Consider the following 16,512-nt stretch of genomic DNA (forward strand, 5'->3'; position numbering starts at 1 on the left):
CACGTTTTTGGATCTACAGTGTAGCAGCGGGGAAAAAAAGAAAAGAAACAGTGATGTGCGCTTGCCTCAACTTAAGAAAAAGAAAGCTGCAAATAATGAATAAAGCACACTTTATTATTCTATTTTGTCATCCTTTGTTAGTTGGATTTCTAGGCCAGTGGTTCTCAACTGGCCAGATTTTAAAATGACATCAAGTGGCAACCCACCATAGTAAAGAACATAACCTGTATTTAAAGGGTCATGAAACACTAAACTTCATTTACTGAGATGTTAACAGATATGTACAATGATGGGCCAAAACATCATGACCACTCACAGGTGAAGAAAATAACGTTGATAATCTCCTAACAAGTCCACATGTCAAGGTTTGGGTAGATTAGATGGTAAGCGAAAAATCAGTTCTCATTGTCAACGTGTTGAATGCAGGAGAAATAGGCAGGAATAAAGACCTGAGTGACTTTGACAATGGCTAAATTGTTATGGCCAGACGACTGGATCAGAGCATCTCTGAAATGGCTTGTGGGGTGCTCCTGGTCAGCAGTAGTGAGTACCTACCGACAGTGGTCCGAGGAGAGACAAACCGGCGACAGGGTGTTGGGCACCCAAGGACCATCGATGCGCAACAAAGGCTATCCCATCTAGTCTGAACCAACAGAAGGTCTACTGTGGCAAAAGTCACAGAAAATTTGAATGATGGTTACAGGAGGAATGTGTCACAACACACAGTGCATCGCACCCTGCTGCATATGGGGCTGCGTAGCTGCAGGCCTGTCAGAGTGCCCATGATGACCCCTGTCCACTGTTGAAAGCGCCTACAATGGGCATGCAAGCGTCGTAAGTGGACCTTGAAGCAGTGGAAGAAGGTCGCCTGGTCCGATGAGTCCTGTTTTCTTTTACATCATGTGGACGGCATTGTCCATAGGTGAGACCATGGATGGCTCCTTATTTCTGTGGTTAGATTGATATAGATAAAATGTAAATAAATAGTAAATAAATAAACTTTAGTATTTCTTATAAAAAAAAAAAAACTAAACTAAAACCCTAAGCATATTTAAAAACATTTAACTACAACTTTTACAGTATAAAAGTGATGTCTTGTACAGTATATTCACTCTAATAGAATTAGTATTAATCTATTCTAGTTACCAGTTAGTGTTACTCCAGTTTAGTAAGGATGATTATTAGGGTTGCCACGGTGTACAGTGTTACCGGTTTTACTCAGTACAAGGGAAAACAGGTGTGAAATTTTATACCGGTGGAAACATTATGAATGAAACTTCCAATATCAATACAATAGCCTAACGAATAGAATAGACTTAAAAAAGAATAGATGCCTAATGAAGAGTTTGCGGCCCATGATAAATGAACCTAAGTAACACATTGAAAGCCAGAGGTTCTTTACCAACATATCAAATTACACAGGCATCAAAGTATGCACATTGTCTCCTCTTTACCTCATCAGTGCTGTCAGTTCCGGTCCTACCCCATTTGGCTTCCAGTAACCCCCCCCCCCCCACTAAAATTATTAGAGAGCTATGTATTACTTTTTACACAAAAAAGTACAATGTAACACATAATACATCCTAATGTGTGTAAACCCAAACTAGCAAAACATTAATTATAACAATGTTGGGAAGAAGTATGCAAGTGCATGTTATGGCTTCTTAAGTAGGCATTATAAATGGGTATCACTGTATATAGGAATAACTTTAATGTAAAGTGCACGTAAACCAAGTCAAGTGGTCTAAGATGTAAAAAAAAAAAAGGCACACTGCCCTAAAGATCTATTCACATTGTACAGTATATTTCACAGCAGGCACATTTATAGGCTTTCCTCATTACTGGGGAGTCTGGGGCCCATCAAGTACACAATCTATTGTACTATGATGTTGTAAGCGGTTTAAAATTATTTATTTTATTTATTCATTTTGCAAAAACAACACCAAAGCATCATTTCTGGTGCTATGGTACAGTTTGTTAAAACCTTGGTATTTTTATAATACAATAGGCCTATATTATGTTATTTATATGGAAGGTTACTCCAAAGAACATGGTATAGGTTTGGTTTTGGTACTTTTAAGTGCTTTCATGTAATGTGTTTTGGTACACTTTTATTTATAAAGGGGGGGGGGGCACAATGCGTCATCAGAACACAGGGTGCATTTTGTTTGACACAGATTGAACACTAATTGGCTAGGTAGATCGGCACCCCTGAAGCGATGCTGCCCTAGGCGCTCGCCTACGTCGCCTAATGGATGGACCAGCCCTTAGTGCTGTTTAAAGTGTCAGGGCTGTCTAGCCCCAGGGGTGTATTTTAAGTTGATTTATTTGTTGTATTTAAAGCTTTTTTAAAGTGTTTAAAAATACTCATTTTAGATTTAGCTTTTAAAAAAGGGGACTTAAGCTAAATGCATTCCTGACGCAAAACCACTCTTCATTTGGCCCTCACAGATGCGCATATCTGATATGAGCAACGTATTTAGTGCCTTTAAAGTGCTGAACGTGAGATGAATACAATAAAATTTGCTTTGGCAGTGGCCCAACTTTCACAGAATTTTCAATGCAGGAAAAACCCTGAAAACGTCACCTGCCAAAGTGACTAGTAAGTGTAAAAGAAGAAAAACACACTACTGCTGATTTTAGGTTGGGCGGGTGATCATTTCAAACCCTGATGACTATAATCATTAAATGCAGTTATTAGGCTGAATAAATGGTATAAATAAAAACGGCTTGCAAAGCAAACATTACAAATTAATACTGGACGTTTGTTGTGTTCTGACATTGAATTAAGGTTCAAGATGATGTTACGTTTCTCCCTCTTTAATTGATTTTTGTCCATTTGCTGTGTTTATTGTAGAGCTGATGGAAGTGAAAGAGAAACATCAAGAACTGAATAAAGTGGAGGACAAACTTCAGTGTCAGAAACATCATGATTTTATAACTGGAGGAAAATCTATGAGTTGCTCAAAGACTAAGAAGAATTTATTACCAGAAAAGCATAAAAGAAGAGCAGCCAAAAATACATTCAGCTGCACACAGTGTGGAAAGATTTTCACAAATAAAAGCCGGTTTAATAAACACATGAAAGTTCATATTGGAGAGAAACCTTACACGTGCCATCAGTGTGGAAAAAGTTTTGCATATACAGTTTGTCTCAAAGGTCATCTCCGCTGTCACTCTGGAGAGAGACCATTTGAATGTGACAAGTGTGGTAAAACATTTGTTTTGAATTCAAGCCTAAGAAAACATCTGAAAACTCACACAGATGAGAAGCCTTACAAGTGTTCTTTTTGTGGAAACCGTTTTGCACACCTGTCCTATTTGAAAAAGCACCAGAAAATACATACCTGTGTGGGGGCTCATATGTGCTTTGAATGTGGGAAGGCCTTTATTACAGCCGGCAGCATGATACAGCACCAAAGAATTCATGCTGGAGAAAAACCTTACAAGTGCTCACACTGTGGAAAGAGTTTCACTCACTCGCATAACCTGAAAACGCACGAGAGAATTCATACTGGAGAAAAACCTTACAAGTGCTCACACTGTGAAAAGAGTTTCAATCTGAAACATCACCTAAAAAAACACGAGAGAATTCATACTGGAGAAAAACCTTACAAGTGCTCACACTGTGAAAAGTGTTTCACTCAGTCACAAAACCTGAAAACACACAAGAGAATTCATGCTGGAGAAAAACCTTACAAGTGCTCACACTGTGAAAAGAGATTCACTCGGTCACAAAACCTGAAAACACACAAGAGAATTCATACTGGAGAAAAACCTTACAAGTGCTCACACTGTGAAAAGAGTTTCAGTATGTCACATAACCTGAAAACACATGAGAGAATTCATACTGAAGAAAAACCTTACAAGTGCTCACACTGTGAAAAGAGTTTCAATCTGAAACATCACCTGAAAAAACACGAGAGAATTCATACCGGAGAGAAACCTTACAAGTGCTCACACTGTGGAAAGAGTTTCACTCAGTCACAAAACCTGAAAACACACGAGAGAATTCATACTGGAGAAAAACCTTACAAGTGCTCACACTGTGAAAAGAGTTTCACTCAGTCACAAAACCTGAAAACACACAAGATAATTCATACTTGACAAAAACCTTACAAGTGCTCACACTGTGGAAAGAGTTTCACTCAGTCACAAAACCTGAAAACACACGAGAGAATTCATACTGGAGAGAAATCATACAACTGCTCTTCATGTAGGAAAAGTTTCAGGGCAGCAAGTAATCTACATAGAAATGAAAAAAAGAATTGCCCAAGTAGACCCACTGAGCAAAAATCATCTTCAGGTCCAACAAGATTTAGTAAATAGTTGGAAAGAGGAACCCAAAGATGAGTAGAAAATGAATATCATCCTCTAAGAAAATTAGTGATGTTTCATTTGTGAACGAATCAGTCTTTTTAAACCAATCTTTTAAGTGAACTAATCGTTCTCGTTCACCTCCATACACTGACTTAGACTTCATGTTCATTGACTTCACTCCCTTTTAAAGCCAGTGAGCTCTATTTTGATGCGCGAGAATGGTTTGGTGATTTTTCGTGTCTGTAAAGACTGACTATAGTGCAAGCAAATAGGATTCGAGTGTGGGAGCAGTTACTGGTTTCACTGGCTGAATGAATACACCACTGAATCAGTTGTGTCAGTTGTTTGAGTCTTCTTTGTATTGAACCAAGAGGCCAGTGTGTGATGTTTTGATCTATTGGTCACGTGTCCTCTCAGTTCAGAGTTCACCAAAGTTTTTTACTTGCTAAAATGCTTGGATATATTTTCTGGTTGGGTTTTTGAAGTTTATATTGCTTTTCATGCTTTTATGAATTGAACATTACTCATGTGTTTACTGCTTCTGATGTATCTACGTTTTCCAGGGAAAATTCCTGTAACATGTTTACTGACATTCATGACTTCTGATAATTTGATAATGTTGCTGTTGTTTTTAGGTTCCCTAAGTGTGTGTGCACACCACCATTTTCTCATTTATTTTACCTCAGTCACATAAATGCTCAAGTTATCACTTTCCTTTGTCCTTTTAGCAGATAGTCTGTTAAAAAGTCACTAAATGTGAAGTTTCTACATGGTAGTTCCCCATGAAATGTATAACATCTCAAGTTGTTTATAATGTACCAATTTTATAGCACAGCAATGTACGTATTAATTTGTTTAGTGTGTTACCATGAAAGTATTATTTTGCACATTTCTGCATGTTATTTGAATGTTTAATAAAGTAAATTTCATCCCCTTCATTATTGAATCCTCATTTTTGGTTAGTTTTCAGTTTTATTGTGTGCAGTGCGTAGATGTACTATTGTAGTATGACTGTTTACTTGCATTATCGTCTGAGTCTGTACAGTAGTATATAAAAATAATAAACTTTTCAACTAGTGTTGATGTCCAGGTAATGAGATTCGTCCACGCAGGAAAACACGTAACGTGTAACACAGCCCAAAACACAACACACGTAAAGTGTTCATCCGCAAGTTGCTTGCAATTTTAGGTTTCAAGCACAGATGTCACTAGAGAGCACAAAGTTTATGTATACAGCTTTAAAAATAGGCTATAACATTTTTGATTGTATATACACTCAAAGAGCACTGTACACTTATTCATGCGATTATCTAATCAGCCTATCGTTTGGCAACAGTGCAATGCACAAAATTATGCAAATAATGGTCAGGAGCTTCATATCAACTATCAGAATATGGAAAAAATTTGATCTTAGTGATCGTGGGATGATTGTTGGTGCCACACGGGCTGGTTTGAGTGTTTCAGTAACTGTTGATATCTTGAGATTTTCACGTACAACAGTCTCTAGAGTTTACTCAGAATGGTGCCAAAAACAAAAAACATCCAGTGAGTGGCAGTTCTGTGGACTGAAATGCCTTGTTGATGAGAGAGGTCAATGGAAAATGGCCGGACTGGTTTGAGCTGACAGAAAGGCTACAGTAACTCAGGTAACCACTCTGTACAATTGTAGTGAGCAGAATAGCATCACAAAATGCACCACACGTTGAATGTTGAGGCAGATGGGCTACAACAGCAGAAGACCATGCTGGCACTTTATTAGGACGATAGTGTTCTTAATAAAGTGCTCAGTGAGTGCATATACAGGTGCTGGTCATATAATTAGAATATCATCAAAAAGTTGATTTCACTAATTCCATTCAAAAAGTGAAACTTGTATATTATATTCATTCATTACACACAGACTGATATATTTCAAATGTTTATTTCTTTTAATTTTGATGATTATAACTGACAACTAAGGAAAATCCCAAATTCAGTATCTCAGAAAATTAGAATATTACTTAAGACCAATACAAAGAAAGGATTTTTTGAAATCTTGGCCAACTGAAAAGTATGTGCATGTACAGCACTCAATACTTAGTTGGGGCTCCTTTTGCCTGAATTACTGCAGCAATGCGGCGTGGCATGGAGTCGATCAGTCTGTGGTACTGCTCAGGTGTTATGAGAGCCCAGGTTGCTCTGATAGTGGCCTTCAGCTCTTCTGCATTGTTGGGTCTGGCATATCGCATCTTCCTCTTCACAATACCCCATAGATTTTCTATGGGGTTAAGGTCAGGCGAGTTTGCTGGCCAATTAAGAACAGGGATACCATGGTCCTTAAACCAGATACTGGTTGCTTTGGCACTGTGTGCTGGTGCCAAGTCCTGTTGGAAAATGAAATCTGCATCTCCATAAAGTTGGTCAGCAGCAGGAAGCATGAAGTGCTCTAAAACTTCCTGGTATACGGCTGCATTGACCTTGGACCTCAGAAAACACAGTGGACCAACACCAGCAGATGACATGGCACCCCAAACCATCACTGACTGTGGAAACTTTACACTGGACCTCAAGCAACGTGGATTGTGTGCCTCTCCTCTCTTCCTCCAGACTCTGGGACCCTGATTTCCAAAGGAAATGCAAAATTTACTTTCATCAGAGAACATAACTTTGGACCACTCAGCAGCAGTCCAGTCTTTTTTGTCTTTAGCCCAGGCGAGACGCTTCAGACGCTGTCTGTTGTTCAAGAGTGGCTTGACACAAGGAATGCGACAGCTGAAACCCATGTCTTGCATACGTCTGTGCGTAGTGGTTCTTGAAGCACTGACTCCAGCTGCAGTCCACTCTTTGTGAATCTCCCCCACATTTTTGAATGGGTTTTGTTTCACAATCCTCTCCAGGGTGCGGTTATCCCTATTGCTTGTACACTTTTTTCTACCACATCTTTTCCTTCCCCTCGCCTCTCTATTAATGTGCTTGGACACAGAGCTCTGTGAACAGCCAGCCTCTTTTGCAATGACCTTTTGTGTCTTGCCCTCCTTGTGCAACGTGTCAATGGTCGTCTTTTGGACAACTGTCAAGTCAGCAGTCTTCCCCATGATTGTGTAGCGTACAGAACTAGACTGAGAGACCATTTTGAAGGCCTTTGCAGGTGTTTTGAGTTAATTAGCTGATTAGGGTGTGGCACCAGGTGTCTTCAATATTGAACCTTTTCACAATATTCTAATTTTCTGAGATACTGAATTTGGGATTTTCCTTAGTTGTCAGTTATAATCATCAAAATTAAAAGAAATAAACATTTGAAATATATCAGTCTGTGTGTAATGAATGAATATAATATACAAGTTTCACTTTTTGAATGGAATTAGTGAAATAAATCAACTTTTTGATGATATTCTAATTATATGACCAGCACCTGTATACACTGGCAGCCAAAAGTTTGGAAAAATGTATAGATTGTGCTCTTATGGAAAGATATTGGTACTTTTATTCACTTAAGTGACATTCAACTGATCACAATGTATAGTCAGGATATTGTAGGGCTTTACTGGTTATTTAGATCAGTGTTACTATCAGAAATAATAATTATTTCTTTAGTTATTAATTAATATTTAAATTAAATAACAGAATCTAACTCATTAAAACCTCATATGGGGCACCAGTAAATGTAGTGCGCTACGTTTAGGAGCGGGTTTTGTTATTAGCAATAATTAATAATTATCAAAGATAATTATTAAAAGCAATAGAACATTGATTTGAATGAATGTTAGCTTTTTTTAATCCTTTAAATCAACAATTATCAAAGATAATCGCTAATTGTTAACATCGGTGAAACATTGATTAAAGTTAACGATAGCTTATTGATCCTTCAAATTCAACAATCATCATAGATAATTATCAATTATCAAAAATCAATAGAATATTAATAAGGATTAATATCGCCGGGGCACCACCCTGGAATCAGGGACTAATGACCAGCTAGTATAACAGTCTCAATATTAGATTGTTCTCTTAGGAAAATCGACATTGATTTTCGAAAAAAAAAACAAAAAAACAATGAAGGCTTGAATCTGAGCACTGACATCCCGTCAGCATTTGACACGGGTGTATGCAAAACAAATGAAAACACTTCTCTTTGAAATGTAACAAAGTTTATTTATGCAGTAATATCAATTAATAATTAATACAATGCAGTCAATAAACTTCTGACTTACAACTACAAACTAAACAGTGATATGATTAGATATGTAAACCAAAATAATCCTATAACACATGAAGAAGGTGTGTGTGTGTGTGTGTGTATGTGAGGAGGGACGCGCACAAAATGGCGGATGTGACTCTCGTGGAGTGTATGTCACGCGAGATTTCCGGCCAGAGAATATGGCCACGAATGTGGGTGGAGAGAAACCGGTCAATGGCGTCTACCAGCTTACCGCGTGTCTCCGCTTGTACGATAACTTAGGCACAAAGCTGAGCTTTATCACGAAGTTATCTACTAGCCAAAAATGTGTGCGAGAATGTTTGTGAGGGGTCGCGTGTGTGTGTGTGGTTAGTACGAGAGAGAGAGAATAAAGTGATGGCCCCAAAGCTGGTTTCGTGATTGTGGGAGAGAAAGCAGCTGTTAGTTTATCACTCAGAGACGCGGTGGACGGCTCGTAAACCGTCCCGCGGTCTTTGATTCTTTAATGGATAAACTCAGTGTCGGTCTCACCCGCGATGGCGGAAATACACAACAGTCCAATGTGGTTGGACTACAACACAGCAGATCTCATTTGTGACAATAGTACATTACAGTAATACCTTCAGTATTAGCCGCAATGAGCGGACTCAGCGGTCCGTAAACTGTACAAGCAATAACCTTGATACACAAGAATAACACACTATAATATTCTGTCTCTGCCCAGACGTAAACCTCTTACTTGAATCGCATGAGGATGCAGCTAGAATGTGTGTTCATCCGTCCTTTAACTCCGATTCTGTTCCTCGAGGCTCGGGTGATGACGGGAGGCCGTTTCCTCGCTCTGTCGGCGGGCAGCACGGCTGCTGATTCTCGGCGGGCTGGCGGAGAAATCAGCGACGTCGACTTATTGAAGATGGAAGAGAAATCTTTTCTCTTCACTTCTGCAGGCAAACGGATGAAGATGCGGATTGCTCAGCGGTCTCCTTCGGATCTGTTAGAGTGTTCGGTGGAACACAGAGTAATCTCAACTCGTCCAGAGAGATGGAGATTGTATGGCCACAGTTTCAAGTTGGACATTACTTCCTTGTGCCACTAGGCTACACCTGAGAGCAGCGATAAGATGCGTCTACGCACGGCAAGCAAAGTTGCTGGAAACAAATCCCGGAAGCATTTCAGAGGTATTTCTACTCCTGATGATGTCATGGTTGAGGGGCGTTCTGTTGTGTGCCTCATCCAATAGAAGTTGAGAGTTCAATCCTTTAGTGAGCAAGGCTTCATGGGATTTGTAGTCTGTTTTGGACTCCCTTTGTTTGATTTTGGCACGGTTGTTATCAGTAAGATTTATGACTGTGGGCCTCAGTCAGGTTTTACGGCTGTTAAGCCTGCCTTTGTCTTCTATCTGAATACATGAGGCCCAACATTCCCCCCTTTGGTCTCAAGAGTTGGTTGTGGTCCAGCATTTTTAGAGCAACTGAAGGGCCGAACAGTTCTTGTCGGTGCACAGTAACCTGTGGGTTACTCCATCCATGTATTCCTGATAGGAAAGAAAATGGTTGCACTGTCCATAAAGTTCATTACAGTTCACAGAGGCTTTATCGTCTGGACAGAGATTGAGGCACATCTGGGCATAGAACTTCTAGCTAAATCTAAAATACATTCATCACACAGAAACATTTCAAGTTGTTGGAAGGCACAGCATTAACCGTAACACAATCCTTTGTTGTTCTTTGGTAATAACACAAAATCAAAGTAGAACCTGACATTGGTTACTAGGACCAAAATGTTAGAGGAAAGAAGGGTTAAAGGTTAAAAGGCTTATCCTTGGAAATGATTGGGGTTAACCTGTAGGATGGGCTCAGACTGGTGTGTAAAATGCAGCTGTACGAGAAGGAGGGAGTCCAGTCTGGCCTGTAGGTGTTGAATGTACCTGTACATGGCGTGTGCAATAATTGCGATGATCTAACCACTAAGGAGGAGCCAGAGGGCAACAAAACTGATAGGGTGTTCTTGGTAAGATGACGATCTGCTTATGTGACTAGGAAATATAGTGGTCAAGCCAGTCGGTTTGAGACTGAACTTCACTAATTTCATCCCTTCAGCCTGAAGCTGCTGTTGAAGGGTGTCATCAATGGTGAGGTTGTGACCTCTAAATGCGTCCATGATCTCAATTTCTGCATCATGTTTGTCGAAGTTGAGATGATGGAGGACAATATCGTCAATGTGCACGGTGGCTCCTTGGGGAACTGTTAAGAACACTGTTTGGTTTGGTACTGTTAGTTTAATGGCTGTATCATGGCAGTTGTATGACATTGGGACTTTGGTGGCTGGTGTGTTAACGAGCCAGCGATTGCTTGCTCACTCTACCCTTGTCTCTGTTCCTTCATCTTTGATGGACATGCTACCTTGACACTTGTTCAGGGAATTCGGCTCTTAGGCCGCTGAGGTAGTCAGTCACCTCTCTAACAAAGGGGTTGCGTTTGGACAAACCCAATGAATGTCCTTTGTCTTGGTACACATGTTTAGGTTAGGGATAAGGTAGAGCGAGGGGTCCTCATCATGGTAGGCGAGTGTTGGTGGTGTTTTGAGGTGAATGTGTGCATTACCTCTCTGAAAACCAACATTAAATACGGACTTTAGTCTGTATATATTCTGCCTTTGATGGTAGATTGAGGATAAATCCTATTTCGAGGTTCTGAGGATTTACATGGATTGGAATTGCACTGCCAAGACTATATGCCAGGTGTATCTGTGAAGGTTGCACAATGGAGGTAGTAGCAGATCTAAGGATTTGTTCGACAAGGTCTAGGGAGACCAGGTAAGCTGGAATCCTTCCCCCACTCAGACTTTTGACTGAGGAGCCAATTTTCCTGATGAGGTCCTGCATTAGATCTCTAACAATACGCACACAAGTTGTCTTCTCTGAAAAAGTCCCTAAGCGTGCAAAGTGTTATTGATAAGAGCGGAGTGCAAATTTACAGTGACTGTAGTACCCTAAAGGGTTTTACCCAGGCCCTGTAATTGTTCTTGTTGGAGTCATCATCTCTGCTTTTTGGATGATGGCATCTTGTCCATCTGAAGCTGGCAAACAGTTTTCTGGACCAAGTGGTCTCGGTATGTCAACCTGAGCCACGTGTCCACGACGGCAGTCAATGAGCGGAGCCTGTCGGTTCAGTAGGTCCTGGCCAATTAACAGTGGTTCAATATTAATGGGACATATGTAAACAGGGTGTACTAGCGTCATCCCTTGAAAGGTAATGGTGATCCACACCCGCTTTGTGATAGACGACTTATCTTGCGTGTAGCTTGTGATGCTTACGCTGCAGTTCTGTCTGTAACAGTTTGCCAAGGGAGAGCTTTGCTCTAGCCACCTCTGCGAATGTGTTGGGACCCATTAGATTTATTTTGGAACCAGTGTCGAGTAGTGCGTGGGAGCTGATGTACCCATGTGTCAGGCATTGCCCTTATGGAACAGATCGCCCAAGAAGGTCAGAAAAGGAGGGTGTGGCATGTTAGGAGTGACTATTTTGGGGAGCAACTTGGACCCTGTTCCCCTTTCCCCAACCTACAAAGTAAACTTTGGTGTTAACGGGAGGGGGTACATCGTCTAGTCATACTGACGGGGTTTCAGCGGCGTGTTCCTTTGAGGAGTTCGGCAGACCTAGTGAACGACGGAGCACGTCAAGCTTCGTTACTAACTCAGTCAAGCATCTCCTTATATCCTCCATTTCCTTTCTCAAATCTTGTTCTCTGAGGGGATTTGAAACCTTTTCTACCCACCCACCTTCTTGTTTGAGTTTTCGTTCGAATCGCGCCTTTCCTTTCAGCCGGCGAACGTTTTGTCGTTTTGGCCTGCCATGACCCTGGGGGTGTGTCTGGTCACCACCCTCCTGGTTCTGTTGCCTACCCTGCTGGCAGGGTGATCGGCGCCTCTGGGGTCCTGTTCTAGCATTCAAACACGAGGCATTTCGTTGCCTTCCAAGTGCTAGGTCTGCATATTCTGAGGCTTGAATCCCCAGGACTCTGGTGTCGCCTTCATGCCCTCGGGCAGGGCGCATGCCTGTCTCCCATGCCAGTTGCGCGTACCTTCTGATTTCCTGCATGGTGGGGTTGCCTGTTCTGCAGTGCATCGTGTCGTCATATCGCACGCACTCGTGGAGGTTGTGAAGGAAAAGAGACTTGAAAGCTCGTTCCTCCTCCAGACCTGGTTTGTTACTTCCTTGGAAGTACGCAATTCTCAGGCGTCTGTAATACTCATGCGGAGGCTCGTGCCTCTTCTGGGTGATGGCGAAAGCACCTATGGTAGCGGAGGCTTCGTCGTTATACAGCGAATACTCCTCACGTAGGGCTTTACACAGAGCTGAGTAGCAGTTTCGAGTACCAGTCGATAGCGCTTCTATGAACACATGAACACTCCTTACCGTGGTCTTCCATATGAGCTTGAGTTTTTCACGTGACGAAGCATAAGGCAAATCAACCAGGCAGTGCTCAATTTCTCTGAGATAATTGTCAATGTTTGAATCTCAATTATTTGGGTCAAAGTGCTCTATGTCCCTTGCGAGGGACTCGAGTTGTCAGATGTGCATGCCTTGGTTTCGGTATGACCACAGGTCATCTGAGTCATCCGAAACGCCATAGTCACTCAGATTGCTATAGCGATGAGGATGACTTCCTCCCCTTCATGGTGGGGAGGGAGTCCATTCGACACGTGGGGGTGGACTACGGGTTGCGTACAGCTCCCTGGCTAATGGGGTCTTTGAGCTGCTTACACCACTCTGGGCATGGAAGTAATTTTCCCCCTCCGTGGTGTGGAATCTGTCGGTTTGAAACGCAAGGTGGCGTGACTGAAAACTGACTGAGGGGTGCAAATGTAAGGAGGGGCACCTGCATCCAACCAGCAGGCCGCTGGAAGAGCTTGAAAGGTCTCTTGGAGGATGAAGTCAGAGACTGTACCACTAGATGCAGCTCGGCTCCCAGCGTGTGTCCCTGGGTTTCTCAGGGGCACATTTCTTTTTTTATTTGTAATTAACATTTTTTATTGATTCAAAGAGAAAACACAACAGAGAAAAACACATCATATACACACCGAATCAACATTTAACTTTTAACACTCATTAACATCCCTCCCCAAACAACAACCCCACCCTACCCCAAAGAACACCCCTGTGGTCACATAAAATAATACACACAAACAATAAAATAAAATAAGAAATATATATATATATATATATATATATATATATATATATATATATATATATATATAATATATACATAGTTAAACTAAACATCTCTCTCCTCATCCCTTCCCCTAGAGTCCTCCAAAACTGCCAAATACCTACCCCACTTCCTGAAAAATAAGTCCTCCAGCCCCAGCCTTCCATCTATCATCTTCTAAAAAGCCGCCACCCTCCCCATCTCTGCACACCATTGTGGCGCTCCGTCTGACTTCCATCCCCTTAAAATAATTTGTCTACCAATCATCACGCCAGTCAGAACCCAATTTTTTATATATTTGTTGCCCGAATTTATAACTTCCCCGTCGCCCAAAATGCAAAGTCTGGGGCAAAGTAAAATTTGAGTGCCCAGAATGTCATGCAAATAATTCTGAATCTTTAACCAAAAATCTTGGATCTTAACGCATCCCAAAAAACATGGGCTGTGTCTCCAACTTCTAATTGGCACTTCTAAAGACCAAGCCTATATAATCTAGAGGGGGTCCAATAAAATCTTTGTAAAATCTTAAATTGCATAAGGCGAACCCTTGCCTCTCTAGATGCAGACTTGACATTTTTCAGAATCTTAGTCCACACTCCATCCTCCAATACCAAATTCAAATCTTTCTCCCATAATTTCTTAATAGAAGTTAAAGCTCCATCCCCCATACTCTGAATTAACAGGGAGTAGTACACTGATGCCTCATGACCTTTTCCAAAGCATCTGCCTCCTTAGGGGGGGCTGTGTGCTACTCCAAAAAATAGTACAAAACAGGTGGCGCAGTTGTAAATACCTATAAAACTGAGGTCTGGGGATCCCAAAATGTTGGACCAAGTTTTCAAACGATCTCAACACTCCACTTTCATATAGATCACTGAGTGTAGCAACCCCCCTCACAATCCACTCTAGCCAGCAGAAAGGGGACTTGCCAATACATAATCTTGGGTTCTGCCATATCAAATCAAATCAAATCACTTTATTGTCACACAGCCATATATACAAGTGCAATGGTGTGTGAAATTCTTGGGTGCAGTTCCGATCAACATAGCAGTCGTGACAGTGATGAGACATATACCAATTTACAATAACATCAAATTAACACAGCACAATTTAAACATCTGATATACACATAATTACACTCAACAATATACAAATAATAACATAAACTGTACAGTATACAATACACACTATATAGATACACATTATTCAATAAAAATAAAAAATTAAAATATATAAAAAAGTATATATAGTATATATAGAATGTACAGTATTGTGCTGTATTGACATTCAGGCTGTCGGTTGATAGTCAGTTGTTAAGAGAGAATATAATATAATAATAATATAATTTATGACAGTCCGGTGTGAGATATAAGAGTAAGAGTAATAAAGTGCAGTGCTAATGTATTTTGATCGTGGGAGAGTTCAGAAGTCTGATTGCTTGGGGGAAGAAGCTATCATGGAGTCGGCTGGTGTGGGTCCTGATGCTGCGATACCGCCTACCTGATGGTAGCAGTGAGAACAGCCCATGGCTCGGGTGGCTGGAGTCTCTGATGATCCTCCGAGCTTTTTTCACACACCGCCTTGTATATATTTCCTGGAGGGAGGGAAGCTCACCTCTGATGATGTGTCTGGCAGTTCGCACCACCCTTTGCAGTGCTTTGCGGTTGTGGGCGGTGCTATTGCTGTACCAGGCGGAGATGCAGCCAGTCAGGATGCTCTCAACAGTGCAGGTGTAGAACCGTGTGAGGATGTGGCGGTTCATTCCAAACTTCCTCAGCCATCTCAGGAAGAAGAGGCGCTGATGAACCTTCTTCACAACGGCTTCAGTGTGGATGGACCATGTGAGTTCCGAGCTGTTTAAGCCCAGAGCCCGCAGTTTCTCATCTAGCTTGGAGGGCACTATGGTGTTGAATGCTGAGCTGTAGTCTACAAACAGCATTCTCACATAAGTGTTCTTTTTTTCCAGGTGGGAAAGAGCAGTGTGTATTGTAGATGCAATGGCATTATCAGTGGAGCGGTTGTTGCGGTAAGCAAACTGCAGCGGGTCAAGAGAGAGAGGCAGCACAGAGCAGATGTAATCTCTAATTAGTCTCTCAAAGCATTTGCTGATGATGGGGGTCAGAGCAACAGGACGCCAGTCATTTAAGCAAGTTATTTTTGATTGTTTTGGAACAGGCACAATGGTGGATGTTTTAAAGCATGTGGGGACTACAGACAAAGAGAGGGAAAGGTTGAAAATGTCCATAAAAACACCAACCAGCTGGTTTGTGCACGCTCTGATGACGCGGCCCGGAATGCCGTCTGGACCCGCGGCTTTGCGGATATTCACCCGTCGGAAGGATCGGGTTACATCCGCTACAGAGACGGAAAGTGAACTAACCTCTGTAGCTCAAGGCAACATTTAATAAGTGTCCAGTTTAAACAATCTGCCCAAACCGAGTGTAAATGCGAAATAACGGGGTGTAACTTAACTTTTCCAATTAGTTTGATAGAGATGCTTTGTAATGGCGAAATAGGGGCAAGAACTGCCTGTTCAATAACAAACCAGGGAGGGGCTCTCTCAGGTGAAAGTGACCAATGAGCCAAATGTCTGAGACTGAACGCATAGTAATAAAACAAAATCTTGGGTAGGCCTAGCCCACCTTTGTCAATTGGCCAATGTAACTTATTAAAATGCAATCTGGGACGTTTACCATTCCAAATGCAGGACTTCGCTATGCTATCAAATTGCTTGAAATAAGAGAGGGGGACATCTACAGGTAGGGACTGTAGCAGGTAGTTAAATTTTGGAATACAATTCATTTTAATAACATTAACCTTTC

The 16,512-nt window shown here is 41.4% G+C and overlaps 1 protein-coding gene and 1 pseudogene across 12 annotated transcripts in view; both read left to right on the forward strand.

Annotated features, from left to right (window-relative positions):
* The window catches only part of LOC127419864 (zinc finger protein 271-like), a 263,395-nt gene that overhangs the window by 211,117 nt on the left and 35,766 nt on the right, over positions 1-16,512 (forward strand). The gene's annotated exons all lie outside the window — the stretch shown is intronic.
* Positions 862-4,329, forward strand: LOC127419878 (zinc finger protein OZF-like; annotated as a pseudogene).

Source organism: Myxocyprinus asiaticus, chromosome 29 (genome assembly GCF_019703515.2).
Source record: "Myxocyprinus asiaticus isolate MX2 ecotype Aquarium Trade chromosome 29, UBuf_Myxa_2, whole genome shotgun sequence".
Classification (NCBI taxonomy): domain Eukaryota; kingdom Metazoa; phylum Chordata; class Actinopteri; order Cypriniformes; family Catostomidae; genus Myxocyprinus; species Myxocyprinus asiaticus.